Source organism: Lissotriton vulgaris, chromosome 1_1 (genome assembly GCF_964263255.1).
Source record: "Lissotriton vulgaris chromosome 1_1, aLisVul1.2, whole genome shotgun sequence".
Taxonomy (NCBI): domain Eukaryota; kingdom Metazoa; phylum Chordata; class Amphibia; order Caudata; family Salamandridae; genus Lissotriton; species Lissotriton vulgaris.
This window is the reverse complement of record NC_141685.1, coordinates 2,127,943,117-2,127,963,881: the sequence shown is the minus strand read 5'-3', so window position 1 is coordinate 2,127,963,881 and position 20,765 is coordinate 2,127,943,117.

Sequence of the window (20,765 nt, the reverse complement as noted above, 5' to 3'; positions counted from 1 at the left end):
CCACTGACAGTTGTGAAACGAAAGTTTCCTTTATAAAATTCAATGCTTAAGGCAATCTGAAAACCATGCTTGTGCAGCACTTTTTATTTTTCATTTCACACCAGCTAAAGAAATATTTTTTCTTTTTTGCAAAATAGCACTCTTAAACACAGACTGCCGGCCCTCTTTCCTTTTTGATAAATTTTGTCTTTCACTTACAAGCAGTGTGATACACCTTGGGAATACCTCGAACAGGAACTATGTTTCTCATGGTTTCTAATATTTAAAAGACCAGTCTGAAAAAGACTGCAACGTATCTGTTCTCTGATGCCTGTTTTTTTGCAATAAAGAATGCGTGGTCATCATCTGTCTGACACTTCCAAAGGAAAACGCAAGTGGCATTTAACAGCTGGGTCTGCTGAAGTCCCATGCTTGATTGTGTCCCAAGCGTATTTCCATCAAACCAAAGCATTCCTTGCAAATCCAGTGAGTGCCTTTTGCTTCCTTTAGCAGCACCAAGGTATCAATTACAGCACCCGCTGCCTCAGAACCAGAGACTGGCAGCACTGTTCTTTCTGTGCTTCCACAACGACTCTGCGAGGTATTAAAAAGGTTTGTTCCCTGCAGCAACTAGAAACAAAAATGTTGTGTCTCCCAGCCAGCACTTTTTATCTCTATTTTCACAAAACAAGTCCTGAAACACCTTTTTAATCTTATTGTTTCAACTTTCACCGAGTGCTTGGAGCTTTCTCTATAAATTGACCTTTTGCTTTTTCTAAAGAAAGCATGGTCTTCTGAAACAGCATGTGAGAGCTTTCAATTTTATAGACAGAAACTTTTATAAGTAACTACTGAATCTAAAGAGTAATTATTTCTATTTTTAAATGACACTATAGATTTTTCCTGTCTCCACAGAGTCTATAGTAATTTTACATATTTTAACAGCTGCTATTTTTCAGCTCATAAACAACTCTCATGCAACTACCTACCAATTATATGCAAATGCCTATTTTAGTCACGTAGTTTGCTTTTAATAGGTTATTCACGATTGTCCATAGATTGGAGTGGGTGTTATGAACTAAATTGCAGCCCTAACATAGTGCTCTCTTTCAGAGGCGCAAATCCTTCGTGCCACAGAGACAGGCAGGCCCTTTCACCCAGTTAAGGCCTTTTCACCTAGATTAGCCCTCCCTTTACAATAACGAGCAACAGTGGGCTGTCCCTTATCTGACGTGTGCTCTGGGTACAGAAGACGGTCCATCCTAAATACGTCAAAATTCTTGGAAACAGGCCCTTTCTCCAAGAACACAAATTCTTAGAAACAGACCCTTTCTCTAAGAACTCCTCTTCCTCTGACCAACTTTACGTCAATCCAAGGCACCTATCCGGAATAAGTATACCTCCCTTTGCCCAAGCAAAGCGGAGGAGACCAAGACTTCCATTGCGACACTCTGCCTGAGACACTGCAACCTGCATCATGCCACAGCTCCAGCTGGCAGAGGTCCATCACCCATCTTTGGGTGTCCAGCTCGAGATCAGGATGAAGTCCCACTAAGGTAATGGGGTTAGACTAAATCATAGGGGGATTCTTGGCTCTCTAAGACCTATACTCATGCTAGGTACACTTAGGTACATCTAGTTAGGCATGATAGGTGTATAGGCAGGCTTTATCTTAATGCATTCTGTATTTCATGTATGTGTTCATTACTATTGCAAAATGGTAGAACTATACAATGCCTTTTTATTTAACTGCACTGCTGGCCATAATTCTCTGCTACTGTCCAACAGTTGTTGCAGCACATACAACCAGTACTAGAATAACAACTGTGCAATAAATGTTATTGTAAACACACCCAACTGTTTCTTCTATGTACTTCTCTGAGATGAGTGACTGAATGAAAAGTAGTATATTGTTTCCACGATCCTGAAGGATCAGGTTTTTATGTTATGTGGTTGCCATAAGCTATATGGAGGCATAGCACCGGTGGTGCTATACCTCCATACATGGGGGAAACACAAAGGTGTAATGTCTGAACTTTACAGATTGCTCTCTTCCCACCTCTTCTCACAACCTCTGACGTGATAGCTGTGTGTCAGTTGGCAGTCACGTCAGAGGTTGTCAGTCGTCTCAGTCTCATAAGAGGAAGACGAATGGGCGGACATCCTAGAAGCCTGGACAAGGGCACTGCAGAGGCGCAGCTGAAATTTTGTCTCTTCAAGGTCCTACGCGATTGGTATTGAACACCCATGAAACTGCACAGATCAGGCCTACTCTCGCATGCCAACTGCTGGAGATGCACAAATACCCGCTGCAACATAAACACGTTATGTGTGAATGCCCCTCAGTGCAGGCCTTATGGGCACACATGGGCCGGAATCTGAGCGGATCTATGCCTCTCCACTTACTGCTTACCCCTCTTTGATCCCTTTGCATGACCTGCAACAATAACCAGACCTACTAAAGCTGCAATGCTGCCTCTTTCACACGGCAAACTCTGTGGTGGCCACCAGCCCCACCGATGCAGGAGTCTTGGCTGGTAGCCATGATCCAAAACGCCTCCCATGAGCAAGACAAATCGGGCCTGTTCTTGCAGACATTTCTTTTGCACAGAGGTGAACGCTGGAGACTCTCCACACTGCCTCCTTCTGCTACAGGCTCAGTGCCCACGTCATAGCCACCATCCATTGACATCATCCTCGACACAGCACCTAAGATGCCTACCTTACAGCCGCTCCCCCAACCTCCCTCCCCCCTTCTCATCCCCCCACCATATCCGCACATAGTCACGGACCCCTACCTCCCCCTATCTCCTTACCACTTACTTCCCATGTTTACTGCACCTGCAAACCCTAAACACACTATGTCCATCCTCGTACTGTACCCTGCTTCATCAGGAGACCTGACATTCTCAGTCACCACTCACCCACTCTCTACTATCTCTCAACCCCTCTCCCTTCCTTCTAACCCCCTCCCTTTCCCCCCATTGCCTCCACAACCCCACAGGAGACTATCCTCACCTCATATCCCTATCCTAGGCCCCTCCCTAGCTGGCACCTGGCACCTGGCACCCGGACAGGACATCGCGGGACCCCCCCCCGGAACCTTGCACCCCAGACAGTGACCCACCTGCCCACATCCATTTACAGAAATTAACAGTGGCTTTTAAGGTTGGCGAGACCAGTATGGCATCTGTGAGGCCCCCCTGCCCACTGTTCCCCCCTTTCCGCATCATCCCCTGAACTCATCACAGCAGATGCGCTAATCAACATGGACAGGGAGGTTGGGTGGAGACAGGGGGGCCTCTCCTCCTTCCCTGTCCCCGTCCCCTGCCCCCGGCATCCCCCTCTTCTGCGGATGAGGCCCCCCAGCTTAGTACCGACGTACTAGCCTCTTAAATGCCAGCAGGACTCTGACTCTGCACACCGCAGTATTGCCACTGCACGAATGGTACCACATCCAAACAAACCCTCTAACATACCCATCCATCCTGGGACGACATCCTCTCTCTCCCCAGATCCCATAGAGAGTCTTGCTGCCCTAGGGACGACCCCACGAGTACTCCGCTTGGTGGGGCACCCTGACTCACAGAGGGCCACAAAGCCTTCAGTGCTTACGATACCCAGCCCTCTGCTCATAGTGACCAACCCCACAGATGTAGAAGCTACACTGGGCGGCGCAGAACGTTCAAGAATGCCCACACCCTCAACCCATACATACCAACGTTCCTCCCCCTTTGCCACCTTCGCGAGCAATGATTTCTGTTAATACAATGCAGTTGATAGTCATCTGTGGCTACTCTACACTGATTTATATTAGACATGTTACACTGATGACTGACAAAACTTATTACCATGTACCCACTTTTTACGTGTATATCCTTTGACACTTAAATAAATAATTACAACACAAAAAAGAATACGGATTGTCAGAGGGTTCAGCCTTGATTAAAAAGACTTTGTTAGAGACTTCAACACTCTCTAATTTTGTTCATTTTTTGAGGAAAAGCAAACAAGCTTCCGGGGACTGGTTTCTGGAATTACAGCTGTCTTCGGCCCGACTTGCTTGAATCCTGATGGTGCAGTGAGCAAGGGACTCATGTCTGAGCATACCCTTCCACGCTTGTGGTGGACAAAACGATTCAGAAAAGGGGGTGGTGATGGACAGAGTCTCTGAATTAAGCAGAACACTCCTACCCAGTCAACAGATCAGGGCTTGATCCATCACCGTATTTTAGCTCACTGCACCATCCCAGCTCAGAACCTGGCTACATGCAAATTAGTCTGTCCGTGGCCCAGTGCATCATGGGAACAGGGCAGACCAAACTACCAAGCCAATTCTTTTACTGGAAAGGAAACAAGCTTCCGGGGACCGGTTTCTGGCATTACAGCCGTCTTCGGCCCGGCTTGCTTGAATCCCCTTTTCTGAATCATTTTTGTCCACCATAAGCGTGGAAGGGTATACTCAGATGTGAGTCCCTTGCTCATTGCACCCCAGGATTCAAGCAAGCCGGGCCGAAGACGGCTGAAATGCCAGAAACCGGTCCCTGGAAGCTTGTTTCCTTCCCAGTATAAGAATTGGCTTGGTAGTTTGGTCTGCTCTGTTCCCATGATGCACTGGGCCAGGGTCAGACTAATTTGCATATAGCCAAGTTCTGAGCTGGGATGGTGCAGTGAGCTAAAAAACGGTGATGGATCAAGCCCTGATCTTTGGACTGGGTAAGAGTGGTCTGCTTAATTCAGACACTCTGTTCATCACCACCCCCTTTTCTGAATCATTTTTGTCCACCATAAGCGTGGAAGGGTATACTCAGATGTGAGTCCCTTGCTCATTGCACCATCAGGATTCAAGCAAGCCGGGCCGAAGACGGCTGAAATGCCAGAAACTGGTCCCCGGAAGCTTGTTTCCTTCCCAGTATAAGAATTGGCTTGGTAGTTTGGTCTGCCCTGTTCCCATGATGCACTGGGCCAGGGTCAGACTAATTTGCATATAGCCAAGTTCTGAGCTGGGATGGTGCAGTGAGCTAAAAAACGGTGATGGATCAAGCCCTGATCTTTGAACTGGGTAAGAGTGGTCTGCTTAATTCAGACACTCTGTTCATCACCACCCCCTTTTCTGAATCATTTTTGTCCACCATAAGCGTGGAAGGGTATACTCAGATGTGAGTACCTTGCTCATTGCACCATCAGGATTCAAGCAAGCCGGGCCGAAGACGGCTGAAATGCCAGAAACCGGTCCCCGGAAGCTTGTTTCCTTCCCAGTATAAGAATTGGCTTGGTAGTTTGGTCTGACCTGTTCCCATGATGCACTGGGCCAGGGTCAGACTAATTTGCATATAGCCAAGTTCTGAGCTGGGATGGTGCAGTGAGCTAAAAAACAGTGATGGATCAAGTCCTGATCTTTGGACTGGGTAAGAGTGGTCTGCTTAATTCAGACACTCTGTTCATCACCACCCCCTTTTCTGAATCATTAATCTGCTTCAGGCAGGTGTACCATGGGTGTTGCGTGGGTGTTCCAACACAGCTCCCATGGTATTGGAGCATTCTCAGATTTATCACAATGGGTAAACCTTGGGATGCACGAAAAAGATAAACCTTCCCAGGTGAGGCATAGCACTGAGAAATATCTTTATTTCTCCTCTTTTCGTTCCCTCTTTCTATGTGTGTTGCATTCTGTATAAAAAGAGAAGATTTGGGCCTGGCAAAAGAGTTTGGTTTGCCAGGTCAACATAGCAGTGTGAAACTGCCTGCAAAGATTCTGCAATGGCAGGCAAGACCCATGGTTAGAGTGCTACTTAAGTGGTAGAATTTAAATTACAGGCCCTGTGCAGGTGTAGTGCATTTTCCTAGGGTCGTGTAAGTAAATTACATATGACAAATGGGGTTGAGGGAATATTGCCATGTTTAGAGGAGAGAGCAAAAGCCCTTTAGCTTTGTTTAGCAGTGATGATGTGCACAGAGTACTAAAGCCAGCAAAAAAAGGTCATAAAAGTGGATGAGGTAGGCAGAAATTTATAGGGAAGACCACCCCAAGGCTGTTGGTCCAACATGTGCCCCCCTCGGCCGAAACTAGTGAGAGGTACCCAACTCCTTGGGAATTCTCTTCACTAAAGCACAAGAATCTGGAGAGATCATCAGCATTGATGTGGTCTGACCTCAAATGGTGTTCCACCTTAAAATCCATTCCCTATTGGGAGATGTACCACTTCAGCAGTCTGGCATTCTCATCCATCATCTGCATGAGACATCTGAGAGGTCTGTGGTCGGTCTGAAACAGGAAATGAGTCCCAAACAGGTATGGTCTTAACTTCGTCAGGGCCCAGATCACAGAAAAAGCATCTCCTTCAATGGCACTCCTCCTCTGTTCCCATGGAAGTAGTCTCCTACTAATGAAGACTAATGGTTGGTATAGGCCCTCCTGATTCAGCTGTGCTAAGACTCTCCAGTGTCGTGCTCTTAAGCAACCATTTGTAAGATGAAATGCTTGGAGAAATCAGGTGCCTTGACTACAGGTGCTGTAAACATGGCTTCCTTGAGCGTATCAAGACTTCTTGACCAGCCTCTGTCCAGATCACCAATACGGGCTGCATCTTGGAAAACAGCTCAGTTAAGGGGGCAACAATGGTGCCATAACACTTAACAAATTTTCGGTAGTAGCCTTTGAGGCCAAGGAAGGCTCTCACTTCTGTGTCAGTCTCAGGTGATTACTGGGTTATGATTGTGCCAATCTTGGCCTGGAGGGTCTGCACCTTGCCCCTAACTACTTACCTGACCTTGCACTTACTGGCCTTGATCAGCAGACTTGCCTTTTGCAGGGCCAGCAGCACCTCATGGAGTTGATGCAAGTGTTCCTTTTAGCTGGAACTGTAGGTAGGAATCTCATCCAAGCAGGTGACACAAAAGGCCTCCTTACCAGTGAGGACCCTGTTAACCAACCTCTGCAGCGCAACAGGGCAGTTTTCCCAAAACTGGAAGTGGTCCTCTGGGTTTGAAAATGCTGACCTCACTTTAATCCCCCCAGTCAGATCAGTCTGCCAATATCCTGGTGTCAAATCAAAGGTACAGGGCCCGCCTATCAATGAGCTCATCATTTCGGGGGATGGGGTGTGCGTTAGTCCTGGTAACGGAATTGAGTCCTCGGTAGTCCACGCAGAACCAGAGTTCTGGTGTGGGGCCCGGTGGGGCAGCTTTGCTACCAGAGCCGCTGGGCTAGACCCGGGATTATTGTAGGCCCCAATCAATACAAATGCCAGCATCTTGGAGAGTTCTCTCTACTTGGTACTTGCCTTCGCCCAGTCTGACAACTTCTACATTTTGTCCTTCAAAGGTAAGCAGTTTTGAAGTGTCAATATCGTGGACGCCAAGATGTGTTAGCACAGGTGTGAGTGAGAAAACTAAGGCAAACTATCCCACCAACTGTTAACAGTAACCCTGCTGCTCTGTGGTCAGGGTGGAAGAGAGGTTGATACCGTCCACTGAGCTATCTTGTTCCTGTGATGAGAGATTAGTTGTCCTCTTCCACCCCCTCATCTGTCACAAGCACCATGCTCATTTCGGACCTCTGAAAATGAGGCCTGAGTGTGTTCACATGGAGCACCCTTATGGGGTTGATAGGAATGAAGAGATCTACCAAGTAGGTGGATTCCCCCTTACGCTACTTGATTTTGAATAAGATGGTCCAACGGTCCTGGAACACCCTGGGCTCTACCAGCTCCATGACCCATACTTTCTGGCCAGGCTGAAACTCCACAACAGCCTCAGACGCTGAATCGAGGACTGCGCCAACACCCTTGCCCTGCTAAAGAAACCCCCCCACAGAGACACCAGCAAGAGGACCAGCTGGTTCATCCCAGAACTCCTTGCCTCCAAGCAAGCCTGCCGGAAACTAGAGAAGGAATGGCACAGGGAACAAACTCCAGACAGCCACGCAGCACACAAGGACACCATCCACAACCATCACCACCTCATCAGGGCGACCAAGAGGACCTCCTTCAAAGACCACCTCGACAACAACGCACATAATAGCAAGGAGCTCTTCAACATCATGAAGGAACTCTCCAACCCCAGTTCCAACACCAACAAGCCCTGTGAGACTCCCTCGCCACCTTATTCCATCGCAAGATAGCAGACATCCATGACAGATTCAACACCCAGACAGCCCCAACAGACAGTAACACAACAGACCCTCCGCACACCATCGACCACAACCCCCTGCTAGCCTGGGCCAGCGTGAGCGTCGATGACACCATCAAGACCATGAGCACAATCCACTCCGGCTCTCCGTCAGACCCATTCCCGCACCACGTCTTTACCAAAGCAAGCAGCTCCATCGCACCCCACCTGCACAACATCATCAATCTCTCCCTCATGACTTCAACCTTCCCAGAGAGCTGGAAACACACTGAGATCAATGCCCTACTCAAAAAACCAAAGGCAGACCCAAGAGACCTCAAGACTTCCGGCCCATCTCTCTGCTCCCCTTCCCGGCCAAGGTGAACGAGAAAATTGTCAACAGACAGCTAACCCGATACCTCGAAGAGAACAGAATCCTGGACCCTTCCCAGTCAGGGTTCCGCAGCAACCACAGCACCGAGACTGCCCTCATCGCCGCAACCGACGACATCAGAACCCTGCTGGACAACAGTGAGACCGCAGCACTCATACTCCTAGACCTCTCCGCCACCTTCGACACTGTCTGCCGCAGCACTCTACGGGCACGCCTCCATGCCGTCTGAAGCTGAACTCAGACAAGACGGAGGTCCTCATCCTCAACTCCAACCCTTCAGCCTGGTACGACACCTGGTGGCTGACGGCACTGGGGGCAGCCCCGACACCCACCGACCATGCATGCAACCTGGAAATCACACTCGACTCAACACTCCCAATGGCCAAGCAAGTCAACACCATCTCCTCCTCCTGCTTCAACACCCTCCGCATGCTCCGCAAGTTCTACAGATGGATCCTAGATACAAGAAAGACAGTCACCCAGGCCCTCGTCAGCAGCAGACTCGACTACCGAAAAACCCTCTAGGTGGGAGCCCCAACCAAGCTCATCAAACGACTACAACGCATCCAAAACGCCTCGGCACGACTGATCCTCGATGTACCACAACACGGCCACATCACCCCCCACTTGAGAAACCTGCACTGGCTCCCCTTCAACAAGAGGATATCCTTAAAGCTCCTCATCCATGCACACAAAGCACTCCACAAGACCTGCCCATCCTACCTCAACAGACGGCTTTCCTTCTACATCCACAACCACCAGCTATGCTCCACCGACCTCTCACTCGCCACCGTCCCGTGCATCCGAAGAACAACCACTGGCTGGAGATCCTTCTCCCACCTTGCCGCCAAGACATGGAACCCCCTCCTACTGAGTCTACGACAGACCTAAGACCTGCTGTCCTTCAGGAGGATACTCAAGACCTGGCTGTTCGATCAGTAGAGGCCCCCCTCCCCAGCGCCTTGAGACCCTCGTGGGTATGTAGTGCGGTTTACAAATGATTGATTGATTGAGAGTCACCTTCTGATCATACCAGAGCTTCGTGATTTATTGACTGGCCTCCAAATTACTTTTTGCCTTTTTCCAGAAGCGGTGCATCTGGTTGTGGAGGGCCAGAATGTAGTTGATCACATCCTGGATGGGAGGGGTTCATGGAAGCTTGCTGCCCCTCTTTGACAAGGCTGAAAGTTCCTGTACAGTGTGGCCATACGGGAGTTCAAAGGGGTTGAACCCTACTCGTTTCTGTGGCACCTCTCTGTAGGCAAAGAGAAGGCATGGCACGTGGACATTCCACTTATACCTCATGGGCTCAGGCATGCCCAAAATAATGCTCTTCAAGGTCTTGTTGAATCTCTACATGAGACCATTGGTTTGTGGGTGATAGGCTGTGGTGAACTTGCAAGTTACACCACACACATCTCACATGAACTCCATATGCAGACATTAAGTTAGTGCCTCTGTAGGACACTACCTCCGTGGGGAACCCAACACAGGTAAAGATCGCTATCAAAGGTCTAGCCACCACAGGTGAAGTCACTGACCTCAGAGGGATTGCTTCTAAGGGAGTCATGGTCCACAAAGACGAGGAAAAACATATTGTGGTAATGTGATCAGGGAAGCTTTAGTATTTTTTCCCCAATTTTCTACTGGCCTGGTAGATGGGACAGGACCCGCAGAATGGATCCGAGGCTATCTTCATTCTAGGTCAATAAAATTGGGCGACAATCCTGGCAAAGGTCATGTCATGTCCTAAATGTCCTGTCAGTGGAATATCATGAACCAAACCCAGTAGGAAGGCCCTGTAACATTGGGGGACCACCAACATACTTGCTGCCTCAGTCAGCCTAAGGCTCGCTATATAGGAGATCGTTCTCCCAGTAGATTACTTGATCCCCAGATGATTCACCTGCTGCACGGGCTAAGGTCTGCCACCTCAGGCCCTCAAGAGTGGGACACTGCTACTGCCCTTTGAACAATTCCTCCCTGGTGGGTCCACGCTCAACTTGCCATCCAGCAACCTTAGGTAAGCCACCTAGGGCACTCCCGAGATTCTGAAATCTCTAGATTTACTGGATCACCAAAGGGTTTCACACTGGTTTCCAAAACAAAATGGAAGTATGTTGAAAAAGCACAAAAAATAGGAAAAATAGACTACCGTTTAAAAAATGCCACAACTGTGGTACAAAATGTTGATTTTTGATTCAGCTCTGCATGTTCCTGAAGGCTGGGAAGATGGTGAGTTTAGCACAACAAATGGTTTGTTGATGCTATTTTTAGGGACAAAACAAGGCACTTTTAACTTGAGATCTTTTTTCTTTTTTTCTTTAAAAAACCTTCAAAATGTTGCTGTATTTTGACTAATTTAACAGTCCCCTCCATGGGAATCCACAAATCCCGAGCACCTTTAGAATACCTAAGATTTTTTTTAAAAATTACTCAAATTAGGCATGCACACCTGATGCAGAAAAAAGATATGGAGTCCCAAGTTCAAACTACCCCAATAGCCAAAAAAGGTCTCAGCACTAGGGATGGGGGAAGACCCACCTGTTAAGAGGTTAAAATAGAGCAGAAGGTAGAAAAGCAACATTCTGTTTTTGATTCTTTTAACAACTGCTTCAATTATGCTCTTTGACACGGCCAACCTTTCAGCGCTGCTGCTGGGTCTTGCAGTAGGCATTGTGACATCAGACCTCGACTGTAAAAACTTAAAAATAGTCGAGTTCTGATATCTGTTTTTTATAATCGTCGACTGAGTGCGTCATCAGTCCTCGATTATATAGTAGCTTAGACGTGCCAGTGAGTACAAAATCTCATGTATTATAACAGCATTATGGATCCATTTATCTAATAATATCACAAGTATCCACAGCATTTAGTTATTTCATTTAGTGTAGATTGTAATTCAGTATTCGGGCAACATGTTCTGGCATCCAAAGGGTAGCAGCAATATTTTTATTTTCTGCAAAGAAAGGATGTTTCTTTTAAGCCCTGCCTAACATTTTCCCGGATCACAGATGGTTGTGCAGGGAGAAAAAAAACCGATTAGGGAAATAGTAGGCCTTTTACCATGTCCTTGCTGCACCCTGGTGCGAGGGGAGACGTGTTTCACTCCAAGCTGCAAATGAAAGCGTAGGAATTCAACATTAAATGAAATCACTCACACATACTAGAAAACAGTTATCATTAGCAGCTTGTAAATTAGTCTCCCGACTACTTTAGTAGCTATAATGCAAACTTATCTTTATAAATGGCTTGTGAAATCTCTCTGCTGTCTTCAGTGGAAAAGAGAGATGGTGAAAGTGAGCGGGCTGGGCTTTCGGGGCGTGGGAGAGTGAAGTTATCTCACTCAGACTCAACTGACTGGAGGTCATTTTTCGGTGACTTAAGTGATAAATGGAAGAATCAACAGAGACCACCAAAAATAAATGTTTTAACTTGGAAAGGCCTCTTGTTTAAGACAGGATGGAGAAATATGTTGAATGGAGCAAAAGATAAAATGCTGAGTTACATGGATTGGACATAATAATTGTCACATTGTTGGAAGCAGTAGCACCACGCTTTGGCAGTGAGAACAGCAATTCCTTATTATATTGGGTTCGCAAGTTTGTTGTGACAGCTTAATTTCGTATGCACATGGATTTTTAAATTCTTGACGAAATCATATTTCTCTTCTGTACATATTCTGCTATACACGTTCTGCTAGAACAGCATATAGCTGTACGTGATAAACATACTTAGATGCATTACTGCTGGATATTGTTCAATTCTTTGGTGTGGAGTATTCCTTGCACGATGGCTCAGGCTGATAGGTGGTAATTTTGGTATAGCACGGATTTCCCTTACAGTAAGTAGCTCAATATGCTTCCTTCTGTCTCACCCTCAAAAGCTTTTTGAAGCTCAACACCTAGTAAACCTATTGAAGTGTCTTGCGTTTCCCAGCTACACTTCCGGCTTACTTTTTCCACACAAAAAAAGTTGCTTTCCAATAAAGTGTCCTTGCAAAAAACATCCAGAAAGAAAATTCCCCCTTCCTATGGGCTCCTTCTTGCCCAAGGAATGGGGAGCCATAACGTTTGGTCTCTTACTTCCAAATCTACCTCTAGCTATCATCATCAGCCCCAATCTCCCCCCCCCCCCAAATTGGCAAAACAGCAGGTTGATTTGGATTGGGCAGATGACAGTAGATAGGGCCTCCTCGAATGTAAGTGAAGTATGCTGTAGAGGATTGTCGCTGCTGTGCATTATGTTGAAAAGTTATAATTAAAAGTGTTGAGCATTTGTGTTACCTTTATGCAAACGAAGACAACATTATATACAACTGAAAAACCTGATTAAAAAAAGATTTTGACATAAAAAATGGCTTTTAGTTTTTTGTACTTGCACTGCTGGCAACTTCTTCCTACCTGTTCTCATGCTTGTTTGTCAAAAACATTTTTATTATGGGGGAGCGGTATATAAATAAAGGGGGAGTGGAGGTTAGAAAACAGTAATTTAATTAGAACCCGAGCAACGGACGGACACTAGATGAGAATTAACAGATGCCAGATTCCAAGGGCAGACTGACATGATGCTCAGGTGGTGAGCTGATGCAAAATGGTGGTGGTGAATGATGTTTGGTGCTCAGGTGGTGAGACTACATGGTGTGAATTGGAGGTACATTGTGGATTGTGGAGTTGAAATATGTTGTTTGGTGTGCAATTATGCAGAGTTTTTTGGAAATGTGTGGAGTTGAATTGTGTGGCCTGGAACTGTGGTGTCGAGTGAAATTATGCTTAGTGAAATTGTGTCAAGGTGAGGAGTGCATTTATGTTGATTGGTGGTATGTGGTATAGAGTGCATTTATGTGGAGTGTATTTATGTTGCATTGAGTAGAGTGCAAATATGTGGCGTGTAATTATGTGGCACTGAGTGGTATTAAATGGAGTGTATTGATGTTGCATTAAATAGAGTGAAATTATGTGACATGTAATTATGTGGTACTGAGTGGTATTATGATGAGTGAATTTATGTTGCATTAAGTAGAGTGTATATGTGGCATGTAATTATGTGGCACTGAGTGGTATTATATAGACTGTATTTATGTTGCATTGAGTAGAGTGTAATTATGTGGCATGTAATTATGTGGCACTGAGTGGTAATAAGTGGAGTGTATTTATGTTGCATTAAGTACAGTGTAATTATGTAACATGTAATTATGTGGCACAGAGTTATTATGTGGAGTGTATTTATGTTGCATTGATAGAGTGTATTTATGGTAATTATGTGGCACGGTGTTATTATGTGATGTGTATTTATGATGCATTGAATATAGTGTAACTATGTGATGTGTAATTATGTGGCACAGTTTTATAATGTGGAGTGTATTCATGTTGCATTGAATAGAGTGTAATTATGGGAATTATGTGGCACAGTGTTATTATGTGGAGTGTTTTTTTGTTACATTGAAAAGAGTGTAATTATGTGACGTGTAATTATGTGGTACTGAGTAGTATTATGTGGAGTGTATTTATGTTGCATTGAGTGGAGTGTAATTATGTGGCATACAATTATGTGGCACTGAGTGGTATTATGGGGAGTGTATATTGTATTCAGTAGAGTGTAATTATGTGCTGTGCAATTATGTGGCACTGAGTGGTGTTCTTTGGAGCGTATGTTGCATTGAGTTCAGTATAATTATGTAGCATATAATTATGTGGCACTGAGTGGAATTGTGTGGAGTGTATGTTGCATTCAGTAGAGTGTAATTATGTGGTGTGTAATTATGTGGCACTGAGTGATGTTTGGTGTGTAATTATGCAGAGTGTTTTGGAAATGTGTGGAGTTGAATTCTGTGGCCTGGACCTGTGGTGTCGAGTGAAATTATGCTAAGTGAAATTGTGTAAAGGTGTGGAGTGGATTTATGTTGATTGGTGGTATGTGGTATAGAGTGCATTTATGTGGAGTTTATTTATGTTACATTGAGTAGAGTGTAATTATGTGGCGTGTAATTATGTGGCACTGAGTGGTATTAAATGGAGTGTATTGATGTTGCATTGAATAGAGTGAAATTATGTGACATGTACTTATGTGGTACTGAATGGTATTATGAGGAGTGTATTTATGTTGCATTGACTAAAGTGTATATGTGTGGCATGTAATTATGTGGCACTGAGTGGTATTATATAGACTGTATTTATGTTGCATTGAGTAGAGTGTAATTATGTGGTGTGTAATTATGTGGCACTGAGCGGTAATATGTGGAGTGTATTTTTGTTGCATTAAGTAGAGTGTAATTATGTGACGTTTAATTATGTGGCACAGAGTTATTATGTGGAGTGTATTTATGTTGCATTGATAGAGTGTATTTATGGTAATTATGTGGCACGGTGGTATTATGTGGAGTGTATTTATGATGCATTGAATATAGTGCAACTATGTGATGTGTAATTATGAGGTACTGAGTGGTAATATGTGGAGTGTATTTATGTTGCATTGAGTAGAGTGTCATTATGTGGTGTGTAATTATGTGGCACTGAGTGGTATTATGTGGAGTGTATTTATGTTGCATTAAGTACAGTGTAATTATGTGACGTGTAATTATGTGGCACAGTCTTATTATGTGGAGTGTATTTATGTTGCATTGAATAGAGTGTAATTATGGTAATTATGTGGCACAGTGTTATTATGTGGAGTGTATTTATGTTGCATTGAGTAGAGTGTAATTATGTGGTGTGTAATTATGTGGCACTGAGTTGTATTATGTGGAGTGTATTTATGTTGCATTAAGTACAGTGTAATTATGTGACGTGTAATTGTGTGGCACAGTGTTATTATGTGGAGTGTATTTATGTTGCATTGAATAGAGTGTAATTATAGTAATTATGTGGCACAGTGTTATTATGTGGAGTGTATTTACGTTGCATTGAAAAGAGTATAATTATATGACATGTAATTATGTGGCACTGAGTGGTATTCTTCGGAGCGTATGTTGCATTGAGTGCAGTATAATTATGTAGCATATAATTATGTGGCGCTGAGTGGTATTGTGTGGAGTGTATGTTGCATTGAGTAGAGTGCAATTATGTGGTGTGTAATTATGTGCACAGTGGTATTATATGAAGTGTATTTATGTGGCATGGAATAGAGTGCAATTAAGTGATGTGTAATTATGTAGTACCGAGTGGTATTATGTTGAGTGCATTTGTGTTGCATTGAGTAGAGTGTAAATATGTAATGTGCAATTATGTGGCACTGAATGGTAATATATGGAGTGTATTTATGTTGCATTGAGTAGAGTGTAATTATTATAATAATCTATATAAATAAAAATGTAAATGTTCGTTTGTTCAAAATCCCAAATCTCCTAAAGTAGTTCACCGATTGTTTTGAAATTTTGACACAACGTGGATTATAATACGCGCGTGTTTTTATATACACAAAGTAGGTTTCCAATACGCGTGTGTCGAATTTCGTGCGTGTTTTGAATGGAAAGCCCAAACAGACACATAAAAATGTCAATGTTCGTTTGTTGAAAATCTTAAATCTCCGAAAATTCTTCACCGATTGCTTTGAAATTATGACGCAACGTTGGATTCGATTAAGCACGTGTTTATATACACAACGTTAGATTCGAAAACACAGGTGTTTTTAATCGAAAGGCTGAACAAACCCTATTGATTTGGGTGCTGCGCAACAACTACAAGGGACGCATAGAGACAATAGTCCACATATATTAGGATGGACAGTTGGTGTCAGGATGGCAGACCGGAAAGTTGGTGGAAGGAGTGGGAGGAATTGGTTCACTTTGCATCATTAAGAAAGGATGCATAAAGATGCTGCGCAACAACCGAAAGTTCTTCAACGATTGCTTTGAAATTTTGACACAACGTTGGATTTAAATACACACGTGTTTTTATATACACAAAGTTGGATTCCTTTATGCGCGTGTCGAATACGCATGCGTTTTGAATGGAAAGCCCAAACAGACACATAAAAATGTCAATGTTCATTTGTTGAAAATCTTAAATCTCCGAAATTTCTTCAACGATTGCTTTGAACTTTTGACATAACGTTGGATTCGATTACGCGTGTGTTTATATATACACAACATTAGATTCGAAAACGCATGTGTCCAATACGCGCATGTTTTTAATCGAAAGGTCGAACAAACCCTATCGATTTGGTTGCTGCGCAATAACTACAAGAGACGCATAGAGACAATAGTCCACATATATTAGGATGGACAGTTGGTGTCAGGATGGCAGACCGGGAAGTGGGTGGAAGGAGGGGGAGGAGTTGGTTCACTTTACAACATTAAGAAAGGACGCATAAAGATGCTGCGCAATAACTACAAGGGACGCATAGAGACAATAGTCCACATATATTAGGATGGACAGTTGGTGTCAGGATGGCAGACCGGGAAGTGGGTGGAAGGAGGGGGAGGAGTTGGTTCACTTTACAACATTAAGAAAGGACGCATAAAGATGCTGCGCAATAACTACAAGGGACGCATAGAGACAATAGTCTACATATATTAGGATGGACAGTTGGCGTCAGGATGGCAGACCGAGAAGTGGACGCACAGAGACAATAGTCCACATATATTAGGATGGACAGTTGGTGTCAGGATGGCAGACCGGGAAGTGGGTGGAAGGAGGGGGAGGAGTTGGTTCACTTTGCAACATTAAGAAAGGACGCATATAGATACTGCGCAACAACTACAGGGGACTCATAGAGACAATAGTCTACATATATTAGGATGGACAGTTGGTGTCAGGATGGCAGACTGGGAAGTGGGTGGAGGGAGGGGGGAGGAGTTGGTTCATTTTGCAACATTAGGAAAGTACGCATAGAGACAACAGTTTACATATATTAGGATGGACAATTGGTGTCAGGATTGCAGACCGGAAAGGGGGTGGAGGGAGGGGGGAAGTTAGTTCACTTTGCAACATTAGCGCATGTGTATATATACACAACGTTGGATTCGAATACGCGTGTGTAAAATACGCGCGTGTTTTTAATCGAAAGGCCGAACAGACGCTATTGATTTGCTTGTTGCGCAAGGGACGTATAGAGAGAATAGTCACAAAAACATTTTGTATACCCACAAGCATTGTCAAATTAAACATATTAGAAATTTGCTCTTAGTCTTTTTTTTCTCTTCCATTTACCCAGACTGAGCCACAGCAAAGTGTGGCCGGGTACAGCTAGTTGTATATATAAAAATATATAAAAAGTGCAATTGCTATATTTGTTCCTGTGTGAAAGGCTCTATATTTATTTGTTTTCTAGCATACTATTCTTCTTTTCAATAACTATGTTTCTTGCATCCTGAGGTAGGTAATTTCTATTTAATACCGCATTGCTGCTTCCCCGGTTTCCGTTAACACCGCATGCCACCAACCACATATCTGGGCAAGGTGATTATGAGAAGCAGTGTGCACATACTTCATGCCTGCTCCACACTGAGCGGCAAACAAGCGGCATGAATCAAGTACCCATGTGACTCCCCTGCAGCACTGCAAATATGCTTTAATTTCAGCCGTCTGTCTGATAGGCAACCCTTCTCAGCAAGACATCAAAAAAAGCCTTCACTTAATAACCAGTAGGGTAAAACATCCAGCACTTTCTGCCGCCTGTCGAAGCACGTACAAGCCTTATTCTCAGATGTGATAAAGTAATCTGATGCTAGGCCCTGCCTGCCAGGTCAGCCTAAAGAGATTTCTTTCAGTGTCAGAACCTCTGTCCACAGGCAAGTCGCTCCTCCGTGACGCACAGCACCGCTTGTGTGCATGTATCCCAATGCTCGCCGCAGCTGTTGTAACCTCGAGGCCCCACCGTCTCAGCTTGCGCTCGCTCTGGTAACTGCTAGCGTTCCTTTGTCCTCAATTGCTGTGTGGCTCTCTGTGCCCTTTTTGCATTTTGTGCCCTTTGCCTCTGTGCCCCTTCTGTACCCTTTTCCCTTTGTGGCCTCTTGCCTTTTGTGCCCTTCTCCGTTGTGCCCCTTTGCCTTTAGTTCCCTTTTATGCCTTTTTCCGCTGTGCCTTTTAGCTTTTTGGGACCCTGCCTTGCCTTCCGTGCCCCTGCTCTCCGCCCGTTTTCCTGCCGCTGCGTCCCCGCCCCCCTGCTCGTCCATTCGCCGCCCCACTCCCGCCTCACAGCTGCTCCTCCCTCCCATCCCGCCTTAAATGGCAGCCGCTGTGCGGCCACACGAGTGGCTGCCCAGGCCTGGACCGTGCCCAGCGCCAGACCCCCTGGCCCCCGCATATACCACGACACCCGACGCTGCTACGATCCAAACACCCTCCACGCACTCAACACCAGACAACTGCACACCTGCTTCTTGGCCGCCCCGAAATGAACCCAAGGACCCTTCTCCTGCCGGAACTGCAGCTTCACCAGCATCCGACCCGCCAATCCACCCACTGCGAAAGAGCACAACCACCTCAGATTCATTCTTCTCAACACCTGCTCCGCCCACTAACACACAGTCGAACTCTGGGACCTACTTGACTCAACCTCCCCAGACGTCGCCTTCCTGACGGAGACCTGGGTGAACCCTTCCTCGGCTCCCGACATCGCCATAGCCATCCCGGACAGCTACAAGATCACCCGCAAGAACCGCACCAACGGAATAGGAAGAGGAATCACCATCATCCACAGGAACAGTCTCAGAGTCTCAACCAACACCGATGACACCTTCAGCTCCGCTGAACACTTGCACTTCCAGATCCACACCAATCCCAATACCACCCTCTGAGGCACCCTCGTCTACAGACCTCCCAGACCCTGGCAACAGTTCAGTGACTCCATCGCCGACCTTGTCAATGCACACGCCCTTGCCTCCACAGACGACATCATCCTCGGGGACCTAAACTTTCAACTCGAGAACAACAATGACAGCAACTCCACCACCTCGATTGATAACCTCACCAACCTTGGACTCAAATAACTCATCACAACACCCACCCACTCTGCCTGCCACATGCTTGATGCCATCTTCTCCGCAGGCCACCACGTCTCCTTCAACCACACCACCGAACTCCACTGGACTGACCATCGCTGCATCCACTTCAACTTCTGGAGATGCACCACTGCACCAAACAGATCCCTCGCCGCTGCTGGCGCAAAGTCACGGAAGACCAGCTAACCACCACTCTCTCCCGGAGCCCACCGACAGACCGCATCAACCCAGTCTCTGCCACCCGCAACCTCAGACAATGGATCAACGACTGCACCAACACCCTCGACCCCATCAAGGAACCCTTCAACAGACGCACCAGCAAGAAAGCCAGCTGGTTTACCGAGGACATCCAAGCCTCCAAGCAAACCTTCCAAAAGCTAGGAAAGAAATGGCACCATGAACAGACACCAGACAGCTACGCAGCCCACAAGAATGCCACCCACGGATACCACCATCCCATCAGATCCGCCAAAAGGGCCTCCTCCAAAGACCACCTGGACAACAAAACACACAACAGCAAAGAGCTCTTCTACCCCAGCTCCAACACCAACGACATCCTACCTTCGCAAGACCTGTGCGACTACCTCGCCACCTTCTTCCATCGCAAGATCACAGACATCAACGACAGCTTCAATATCTCGACCCCCTTGACAGCCACTGAGACCCCCGTCCCTGCGGGCACCATACGCACCGAACCCCTGCTCTCCTTGACTAACATAAACGACACCATCAAAATCATGAACACCATCCACTTAGGCTCTGGACTGGACCACCTCCTTCCTCCCCTGCAGAACCCAGAGCATCGGCCTCCTTCTTTCCACTCTGAAGCCACAGAGATCATCTGAGGCATACCCCAGGGCTCATCCCTCAGTCCGACATGGCACCGCTTGCCCACGTCACCGGACTGCACGACCTCAACATCATCCCCTACGTAGATGACACCCAGCTGATCCTCTCCCTCACCAAGGACCCCCTCACCGCCAAAATCAACCTTCACAAAGGACTGAAAGCCGTTGCAAAGTGGATGAAGAACAGCCGTCTGAAGCTAAACTCGGACAAGAGGGAAATCCTCATACTCGGCTCCACCCCCTTGGCCTGGGACAACTCCTGGTGGCCCACCACACTGGACACAGCACCAACACCCACTGACCACGCACATAACCTGGGGTTCATCCTCAACTCTACTCTATCCATGACAAAGCAGGTCAACGCAATCTCGTCCCCCTGCTTCAACACCCTCCGCATACTCCGCAAGATCTACAGGTGGTTCCCCACCAAAACAAGAAGAACGGTCACCCAGGCCCTCGTCAGCAGCAGGCTGGATTACGGAAACCCCATCTA